The sequence below is a fragment of the Populus nigra genome, chromosome 3, assembly GCF_951802175.1.
Source record: "Populus nigra chromosome 3, ddPopNigr1.1, whole genome shotgun sequence".
In the NCBI taxonomy this organism is placed as follows: Eukaryota; Viridiplantae; Streptophyta; class Magnoliopsida; order Malpighiales; family Salicaceae; genus Populus; species Populus nigra.
The window spans coordinates 7,565,877-7,576,826 of record NC_084854.1 but is presented as its reverse complement, the minus strand read 5'-3'; positions in this window follow the sequence as shown (position 1 = coordinate 7,576,826).

The window sequence follows — 10,950 nt, the reverse complement described above, 5'->3', positions numbered from 1 at the left end:
TAATGGATCAATTATGAAGTAGGCCACATCTATTATAGTATGATTTGTGACTCTCTAAAAATCTATAACTTTAATTAGTTATAGAATTAATATATGTTGCTTAAAGTAATCAGGTAAATGGTTTTGAGATAATTTTATATCTACTCAAATCTTAAGTTTGTAAACAGCTATATGTTACATGATTTGTCGACGTTTATATATATATATATATATATATATATATATATATATATATATATATATATATATATATATATTTAATGTAGCGGATAACAACTCTTATGGTTATCTCTTCATTACAACAGTTTGATGTATATATTTTTTTCTTTCCCTTTTCCTGAGAAGATAGATATGATCGTGAGAGTTATTTTGGTTTCGAGTTGATTTTATTTTACTAAGCTATTTTTTCAGTTTTTGGTGGCCATTGTTAGATTTTCAAGTTATTTAGGGTGTTTTATTTGTGTTTTGGGTTAAAAATAAATTTTAAATAATAAAAATTGAACTCATGATTTTACAAATACCCTAATTGCTAGAATCTGTTATTTTTATAAAAAATAAATGGGTGCCAACCCTTAATAAATTAAAAAAATAAGATAGGTCAAGACTTGCAGGTTAGACTAAGTTGTTTTTTAATGGGCAAGCCCATGTTGTTGGATTTTTTTTTTTAATGCAGATGGACTCTCTCTTTTATTCTTTATTTTATATTTGGTTTTTAAAAAATAAACAAAATAAATCATTGAATCTGATTGTGTTCATTGTCCGAGTGACAGGTTTATCGGGTTAATTCATGACATACAATGTATTATTAGTTTTTTATATATATACTTTTTATATCCGTCGATTTGTTTTTTAAATGCACAATTTCATCCTTTATCATCGAAGATCAATTTTTTTAATTAACTTGAACCTAAAAATATATAATTTCACTTGTTGTTGTCAATAATATAACTTTGCTATCTCAATCCTACATGCCTATCATGGTGTTTTTTTTACTTTTAAAAATATTTTGTTTCATACAAAATAAATATCATGCACTTTATTATTGTATAATTAAATAAAAAATAATTTTTGTGATAAAAAATTTATTAGACCAAGTGAAGTGCACAACTTTCATTGCAAATTTGCTTAGCTAACTTGAGATCACTCTATTTTTTTAATCAAATATTATTTTTTACCGATTTCATCATTTAACATTGAGTTAATTCGGGAACAAACTTTTTATTTATTTTTTCAAAATTATCCCCACGAGTTTCGCAAGTTAGTTTGAGTTAACCCAAGAAGATAAAATGTTTTTTTATCTTGATATTAAATCAAAATATCATTCAATTCACGGTTAAAATCAAAATATTTTTAAAAAACATGATTATCCATACCTAAAATAGTTTTTTGCACTAAGTTAGACTAAGTTAGCCCAAGAAGATAAAATGTTTTTTGCATTGATGGTAAGACTAAAGATATAGTTTGTTGCACTCAAAAGAAATTTACTATGATTTGCAACCTAGCATGGGCTTATGAGCTCGTCATAACTATAATATAACGTCATTTTGCAGTGATGGGAAGACTAAAGATTTAAATACACCAATATTAGTAGAAAAAATTGGCATACAGCCGCCATAATATTCGATAATCTCAGTTGGGAATAATGAGGTGCCATAGCATAAAGGTTTTGCAGTCAATAAGGGCTCGGAATTAGGAAATTTCTCCCAACTAGAAACAAAATGGGAACAGAAATTCAAAGCTGCTCAGAGCATGGAAAGTTAAATTACAAGGGACTTTCTCTGTTGTCGACTAGAGATTCTGAGGCAATATATTAAAGGGGAGATAATGTTTTCCAATCTTCCCAAATTTCTCTGTTTTTCTCTCTCATATGAGAAGATTAAAATCATTGGATGGCAGGTTATTGCATTTATTGAGCAATCGTAGAAAAACGTACTTGTCTCATTCTTTACTAGCTAGCTAGCTAGCAAAGAAAGCTCCATGGCTAATTTTAGTGTATGTTGAGGAGTGCAAGTTACTTCCATATTTATATATTTACCACAATTTAGTACAAGTCACAGAGAGTGAGGAGCTGAAACCTAAAACCATTGGAGACTAGACACCGACAAGCATATTTCATAGGAAAAAAGTATTTGGAAGTAGTTAAATTGTGGTAAATTTCTAGGAAAATGACAAAAAATCATATTTGTCTTTAGGGTCATTGTTTTTAATTTTTTAGTGGATAGAGTTGAATTTAGATTTGTTTTCTACCATTTCCATCTATCTTCATCAATATTTGTATCTAGCTCAAGAGTTTAAAAGCTTTATCTTGCTCAAACAGTCAATGGTTTATATAAAAAAAATAATCAATGATTTTTGTACAAGAGTCTATGACAAATTAATTTTTTTTGGACACACATTGCAATGGAATTAAGTGATATATATACACACACACACTAGAAAATTTGCAATTATTGATGGAAACAATTCTGCCGGTAAGTTACGATGAACTTTACCAATGAAATATTATGACAAATTAAGTTTTTTGGACACACATTGCACTGGAATTAAGTGACACACACACACTAGAAAATTAGCAAATACAGACGAAAAAAATTATGTTGGTAAATTACGATGAACTTTGCCGATGAAATATTTCTTCGTTATTTCCCTTGGTATAAACTGGTGGAATTATAATGGGACAAGAAGGTAAGAAAAAAGAAAAGGGAAAAAATGACATGTCATTCTCATAGACGATATTACTGACACAATAAACATGTCGCTAATATATGTCGGAGAATCCATTGATAGTTTTTAAGTTATAACTTAACAATCAACCCTACTCTCCCCCCCCCCATCTCTTCTTCTTCTTCTTTCATTTTTTGTGTGAAAAAAAACAGCAAAGATCACTAGTTACTCACTTATTTTGTGTGATACTGCAAAGTTTCTCTTACTAGCTGGCCTAATCATTTTGCTGGAAATTAAGTATGCAAAATTATCCATTTTTTGTTTTCACTCATTTTAAAAATGTTAATTTTTTTTGGCATTTTGATGTAGTTTATGTAGTTTGTTTGTGTGTTTACTTATTTTATAGCTTTTTTTCCATGGAAATTTATTGTGTGAATATATGATTTATATATGTTAGGGTTTGTTTGAAATTTTAAAAAATTATATTTATTTGTAATTTGATGAAATTGATTTTGATTTTATGACTTGGGTGTTTTGTAATAAAATAAATAACGACTTATTTAATGGGTGCCTTTCATATTTTTTCAATTTTATTATTAAGTTGAAAATTTCAGTAAATAAAGAGGGATTTGAATTTTTATAGAAAATTGATAATGATTTAAGGGTACTATTAAAATGAATTGAATAAGTTTGAGTTAAACCAATGCTAGCTAATTTATTTAGTTCACATAATTAATTAATACATGTTGCCATCAATATTCTATATAGATTTGATATAAGTAATGAATAATCGTTCTTGGATGTATCGAGTTACACCCGAAGGGTTGTGCAAGATGGATTATTATAATGGGGTTGGGGGTTTTATTAATTAAGCATTATCTAATCCGAGAAATATTAGTGGAGGCAATATTAGATATTTATGTAAGAGGTGTAAAAATAAAAAGTTTCTCAATCCAGATATTGTAACGATGAATCTTCTATAAAAAGGGTTCATGGAGATATACTTGTGTCGGTTTGCACATGGAGAACCATATATTTCTTACAAGACCATGATAGAAAGGATGGTTAGGTCAACTTCTAGTTCTAGCAGCGTGCATGAAGTTGAAGATAACAATAGTAATCCTTATAAGAATATGGTTATGGATGCGATGAAAATGAATCATAGTTATGCATGTAAATGTTCAATCATAGATGAAGAATTAAATGCAGACGCAACCAGGTTGTTTTATCTTTTGGAAGACTCTAACAAACCATTATGAGATGGGTGCACAAGTCACAGTAAATTATTGGTCGTTGTACAAGTATTCATCATCAAGTCAGATCATTGGTTGAGTGAGGTCGGTTACGACAAAATTATTGAATAGGTGAGAGGCATTTTACCTTAAGGGAATAGCTAAAAGAGAACTTCTATACTACTAAATCCATGATAAAACCCCTTGGTCTAGGATACCAAAATATTGACATGTGTCTAAACTTCTACATATTGTATAACCTTGAAAATGCAGATTTGACTGAGTGCAGATCATGTAGGCATGCTTGTTAAAAACCTAGAATTGGTAGGAGAAGGACTCTTGTCACACATAGAAGACTATAAAGGTTATGCATATCTCCAAAGACTGTTGAGCATATGACATGACATCATTCACATGATACAACCTTTCGATGGTGAAACCTGTAAACATTTTAACAGGGTGCATCATCAGTTTTTAATAGAATCAAGGAACATATGTCTTGGGTGATATATAGACGGATTCGATCCATTCGGTTCATTTGTTGCTCATTATTCTTGTTGGTCAGTGATACTCATGGTTTACAACTTGTCATGATGGATGTTTATAAGACTGAAATTCATGCTTTTATCTATGATTATACCTAGTCCTAGTAGTTTGGGTTGGAGTATAGATGTTTATCTTCAACCGTTGATTGATGAGTTAAAGTAGTTGTGGTCATCCAGGACTTTGACTTATGATGTCTCAAGAAAACAAGATTTTCAGATAAAGGTAACTTTGATGTGGACTATCAATAATTTTCCTATGTATGAAATGGTTTCTGGTTAAAGCACACATGGAAAATTAACATGTTCATACTATATAGAAAATAACAAGGCCTTCACCTTAACAAATGATGGTAAAATGTCTTTTTTTATTGCCACTAACGGTTTTTGTCAACTGATCATAAGTACATAAAGGACTTTTTTATTGGTAGATTTGAAAGAGATGTTGCATCATCGATACCGTTGGGTAAAGAATTGTGTGATGTGGCATCATAGTATGATGACATTGTATTTGGTTTTTAATTTAGTAAGTAGAAGTTTTCTAGTTTCGGTGTGACCTACAATTGAGTAAAGCAAAGTATTTTATGAGAGCTTTCTTATTGGAAGACTAATCTCCCCCACTATAATTATGATGTTATGCATATTAAAAAGAACATATTTGAAAATATTTTTCACACAATTATGGATGTAAAAGGGAAAACAAAGGAAAACATGAAGGCTAGAATGGATATACTTTTGTTTTGTCACCATAAAAATATAGAGTTGGTTTATGATGGGTCATAGGTTGTAAAGTCCAAAGCCAGCTTCGTCTTAGACAAGAATGCACAATACTTGTCTACTAATGGCTTAAGAGTCTGCGTTTTCCTGATGAACATGCTTCAAACATATCTAGACTCGTGAATTTGGAGGATTGCAGATTGTATATAATAATGAGTCATAACCGCTACGTGTTTATACAAACACTCATTCCATTTGCATATCGAGATTTATTGCTAAAGGAGATATGAGATGCACCCATAGAGATCAACCACTTCTTTAGAGATATATGCTCTAACAAGTTGCATAACTACATATAAAGAGGTTTGAAAAGAATATTGTCTAGATAATTTGCAAACTTGAGATGATATTCTCTCCATTATTTTTTGACTTTATGAAGCATCTACCCATACATTTATCATTTGAGACAAAAGTTGGAGGTCTTGTCCAGTATAGATGGATGTATCTATTTGAGAGGTTAGTGATTACGTATGCATCCTAATTAAATTTTTTTTGCTTTTTTTTTTAATTCAAAACATTCATTTAATTCTATGCAGATACTTGTTCAACCTTAGGAGAAAGTAAAAAAAAAGGTGCATGTTGATCCTTTGATATGCAAGGCTTATATTTTTTTAAGAGATCTCAATATTTATCTCGTATTATTTTGAGCCTCTTGAAAACAAGAATCAATTGCATTCAAAGGCATAATGACACTGAGGAAGTGCATTTGAGTGGGAACTTGTCAATATTTTCCCATTCTGGACGACGTGTACCAAAAAATGTTATAAGGGGAAGATACTTGATATAAATTGAATTCAAACATGCACATATTATATGTTATTTAACTACGATGAACTAAGACCTTTATTCAATACATATAACAATTAACATATGTTATTTTTGAATAATTTTTCTTTCTTACTATCATCAATTAATAGATTGAATAATTTCCTATAGGTAACATCGTCAATTTTTACTATCCTAAAATTCACAACTAACTGAATCTTAATTTTTTTTTATTATAAGATAAATAATTTTTCACATGGTTCATAACATATGTAATGACTACTTGATTATTCTTATCTATCATAATACTTAATTTCATTACACATTTCTCGTTAACTATTAATGGTTATAATCATGTACTAGGTTTATTAATTAGGAGGAAACGTTAGTGTCACTTTGAATTTATTATGTTGGATCCTGAAAGAAAGATGAAGTGCTATAACAAGTATTTTATCAATGAACATGTTTTTCATATTAAAAAGTATGATCAAGGTAGCAAGACATCTAATAGTGGGGTTTGTGTAAAGGGATCAACTTCTAATAAGTTTGAAGTTAACTATTATGGGAAGTTAGAAGAGGTTATTAAATTGAAATATCATAACGAGCAAAATAGAGTTTTTTTATTCAAATACTATTGGTTTGATACCACCAATAGAGGAATTAGAGTTGATCTTCATCATGGTTTGGCAAAAAATAATACAAAGGCTAGATTTTACAACGGTGACAATGTCTTTATTTTTTCCAAGCAATGCTAGCAAGTTTATTACACAAACTCTCTTTCCTTTAAAAAGGATTGTCTTAGGGTTGATTGATTGTCTGTAGTTAAAACCAAACTAGAGGCCATGATCAAGTTGTTTAGGATGGTAACGATAAAGCAACTACAGGAGATGATGTCTTTCAACTTAATGAGATAGTTGATCCACATTGAGTTGCTTTGCCTATTGACTTAGAAGAAAAATCAAATTTTTGCGTCGCCGAAAATACTTTTGTTGATGTTGATGTTGATGTTGAGGAAGTTAAATGATGTTTTGAGAACCAACGAACATAAAAAAATTGATGAAGATGATGATATCGATGAATTCAATATAGAAGATTGTGATGGAGATGATGATGATGGAATTAAAGAAAGAAAAAGAAGACAATTCTGATTTTTGTAAAACATGAATGTGTAATGAAATTAAATTCAATGTAATATTTTTTTTATGTTCTTTTACAATAACGTGGATTTATTATTACATCACAATGAAACATTTATTTTTTTGTGATTTTATTATTTCACACAGAACTGATGTTATTGTGTTATGATTTTAATATATTTGCAAGATGGATAGATAATGAATAGAAATACAATATGGACACAAAATGTTTTATACCGATGAAATTACTGTCAGCATGTAAAATACCAACAGATACATTGACGAATTAAGTATGTCTCAAAATTATAGAAAGTTGAGAAAAAATTACATGTCTTGCCACGTAGACTTATAGACGGAATCCCTGACAAAAAACATACAGATGGAATCACCTATGGACTAAGTTTGTTGTATATTCTAAAGAGTTAGAAAAAATTGCACTCCTATGCCACTAGTAAATACTAATGGTATCATCGATGGGTTAAGTCTGTCGGTTTATTCCAAAGAGTTGAAAAAAATTACACTCTCATGCCACTAGTTATTATAGATGGAATCACCAACGAGTTAAGTTCTTCGGTATACTCTAGAGTTGAAAAAAAATTACACTTTCATGACACTGGTTATTACAAATGAAATCACCAACAAACTAAGTTTGTTGATATATTCAAGAGAGTTGAAAAACAAATACACTCCAATACCATTGACCATTATAGATAGAATCATCGATGGACCGAAAATTAATTAGAGAGATTGGGAGATGTTTATGAAAATTTTTGGTTTAATAGAAAATTTCAATTAAAGATTACAGATAGAATCACCAATGAACATGTTAAAAATATAAATATTTAATTGTCTATCTATAAGGTCGTCGGTAAAAAACCTCTAATTAAAAAACTAGAATCCCTAGCTTTAGAACATCAACCATCTTCTCTCTTCTTCTTCCCCTCTCCGCAACTTTTCCCTTTCTTTTATTTTTGTCTCCATTCTTTTCCTCTCCTTATTCCTTCTTATTCTCTTCCTCTCTCACTACATCCTCATGCGAGAACCCTTCACACTAGGTAAATCTCTTTTTTCTTCCTTTTTTTATTTGTTTGCCAAGGTTTGTTTAGTTAATTAATTGTTTTTTTTTTCATTTTCAATCTCTTCCCCTCACACTCCATTAAGGTCCTCCACACCAAACAGGAGAAAAGTTCAGGTCAATCTCTTTCTTCTTCCTTTTTTTTTTAAAAAAACTATCATTGTGTTTATATTGAAAATTTCATATGTGCTTGTTGTTAGCATTGAATGGAGAGAAACAAAGATAGAAACAAATGGTAGAATATTAATAAACCATTGGAAAATGAACCTTCCATACCACTTATTATTTTTGTGAAATTATATTAATATGAACATTTTTTCTTACTTAACATGTAAGATGAATCCTTTTTTATTTAATATGTGTGGTGAGTCCATATATATATATATATATATATATATATATATATATATAATAAAATCTTGACAAGAATAAATGAAAAGAAAATCATAAAAAATAACATATAAAAGAATTATTGGTTGTTATATTTTAACAAAGAACAATTTATAAAACATGCATGCCTATCAAACAGAGGGAGGTAATTAGTTCTTTCTAAGAATTTAAAAAATAAAATAAAAGATCAAGTACTTATTTGATAATAGTTAATTATTCATATCTAGTTTTGAGATATATGTTAGAAGGATATTTGAGTCATTAAACAAATGAAGAAAACCAAAAACTGATAAGATGTGGACTGTATGTTGGGTTGGGTTTGGTTAACCCTTATATATATATATATATATATATATATATATATATATATATATATATATATATATATATATAACATGTGTCTGTGTGTGTCTACACATGTTATTAAAGTCATAATGTAGATGTTTTATTTCTATCCAAATTCAATGTTGTACTAAATGGAATTTTTTTGTAGTAGATTAATGGTCTAGTGTTTCTAGTTTGTGAAGAAAAAATTTCAATTTGAGTTGATTTCTAATATTAGAAAGGTTTCAAGTTTACACCATGAGAGAAAATGTTAAGGGCCTAATTTGGATTTTAAAGTAGTAGATTTGCACTAAACTACCAAAATTGGGAAGCTCTTATGTAAATTAAAGAATGCAAATTCTTGGAGTTGTGCTAAAATAGTGAATTGCATTACACATGGATAAGTGCATTTTTTCTTTGCATAATGTAGAAGATGTTTGTTATGCAATGCACATATGGAAATATTAATATACAAAATATAATTTATGGGTTTTTTTTATTTAGAAATTGATAAGAACAAGGATTTGTCATAAATAAAATTAACTGATTTGTGGCTACTTATTATTGATGTGTATTTGCAGGTAATAAACTTCTAAGTAGTCTATCGTATAGGGGAGGTGCTGAAGAATTTTTTTTAAAATAGGAATGTTATTACCTTTTTCAATTCTTTAATTTATATAGATGTCCAATGAAAAGTTAGTAGTGCATCATTTGGATAGCATCGTTGCTAGTTCTTTTAACAACACTTCTGATGACCATGAGTCGTTAGGTGCCAACTATGACCAGGCACTTAATGCTTGTCGAGAGCGATGCCGTCATACTGAGTGGTCCCTTTAAAATGGGAACTATTTAATTGGAAGTACATTGTACAGTGGAAGCCCGACCACTCAATGTAAGTTTGTTTTTCCTTCATGCACTATTGAAAAATAAAGAGCAGTTAATAATTTTTGAAAAGTTAATTTCAATTAATGAATGCAATTCCAGATTTACAAATGTTGAGGCTTCTCGCATGATTACATCGGCGATGAAATCACCTATGAAAGTTTCATTCTTTCAATAAAGTCAGGTTTTAAAAATCCTAAATGGAAACCCATGATTGATGCATGGTTCAGAAAGTTCAACATTAATATATACTTAAATATTTTTTATTATGTTAATTTGATTAGTTTATTAATTTTAATGAACTAATTCTTTTACAAATTTGACGTGCAAGGAAAAGTTTTACTGGGATAGGGTTGACAATGCTATTGTCAAGAGGGATTAAGAGAATAACAACGCAACTAGGTAAGATTGAATTCAAAATGTTATATTTTTTTATTTAAATGTTAAAATTTTATTTTTCAGTTATTAACCAATAATTAATTTCTACCATATAGGTTATGTGATTTTTTGTATGAAACGTAGAAAAAAACCAAATATTATGTTAAAGAAAGAGGTTTTCCAAGCTGGAGAGATGTGGTAGTTTGAAGGGATTTTAGACCTTCGTACGTCTCGAATGCTATATGGGTAGAATATATCCAACGTATAATGTCTAAGCATTTTGTGTAGTCGTCGTAGTCTGGTGCAAAGAACCACAATAAGGAGATTCACGGTTCTATTACCACACACACCAACAAATTCATTTGATTCATTTTGCATGCGAAACGGATGGTAAGATTCGTTTTTATTACATCCATTTTTTTATAAAAAAAATTGTTTTATATGAAAATGTTTAACTAACAACAGTTTTATTTTGCAGGCTATAGTTCTTGGACGTGAACCAAGATCGATGGAGCTTTTTGTAGAAACTTGAATGAGAAATAATGACCGTCGCAACAAGGTGTAACAACTCGTGGATAGCTGAGCTTAGAAGTTCATTGTATGTTGGATTTCAACAATTTCTTATCTTAAGTTATTATTTTTTTGAATTAGTTGACTTTTGTTTCTAAGAAACATATAACACCCAATTACAGGAAAGATATGAGGACTTCCTTCAATCCATCCAGAACTTGATTCAGATTTGTGGTTGGAGGCAGGATCGTTTGGTGGATGCGATAGAAATCAGG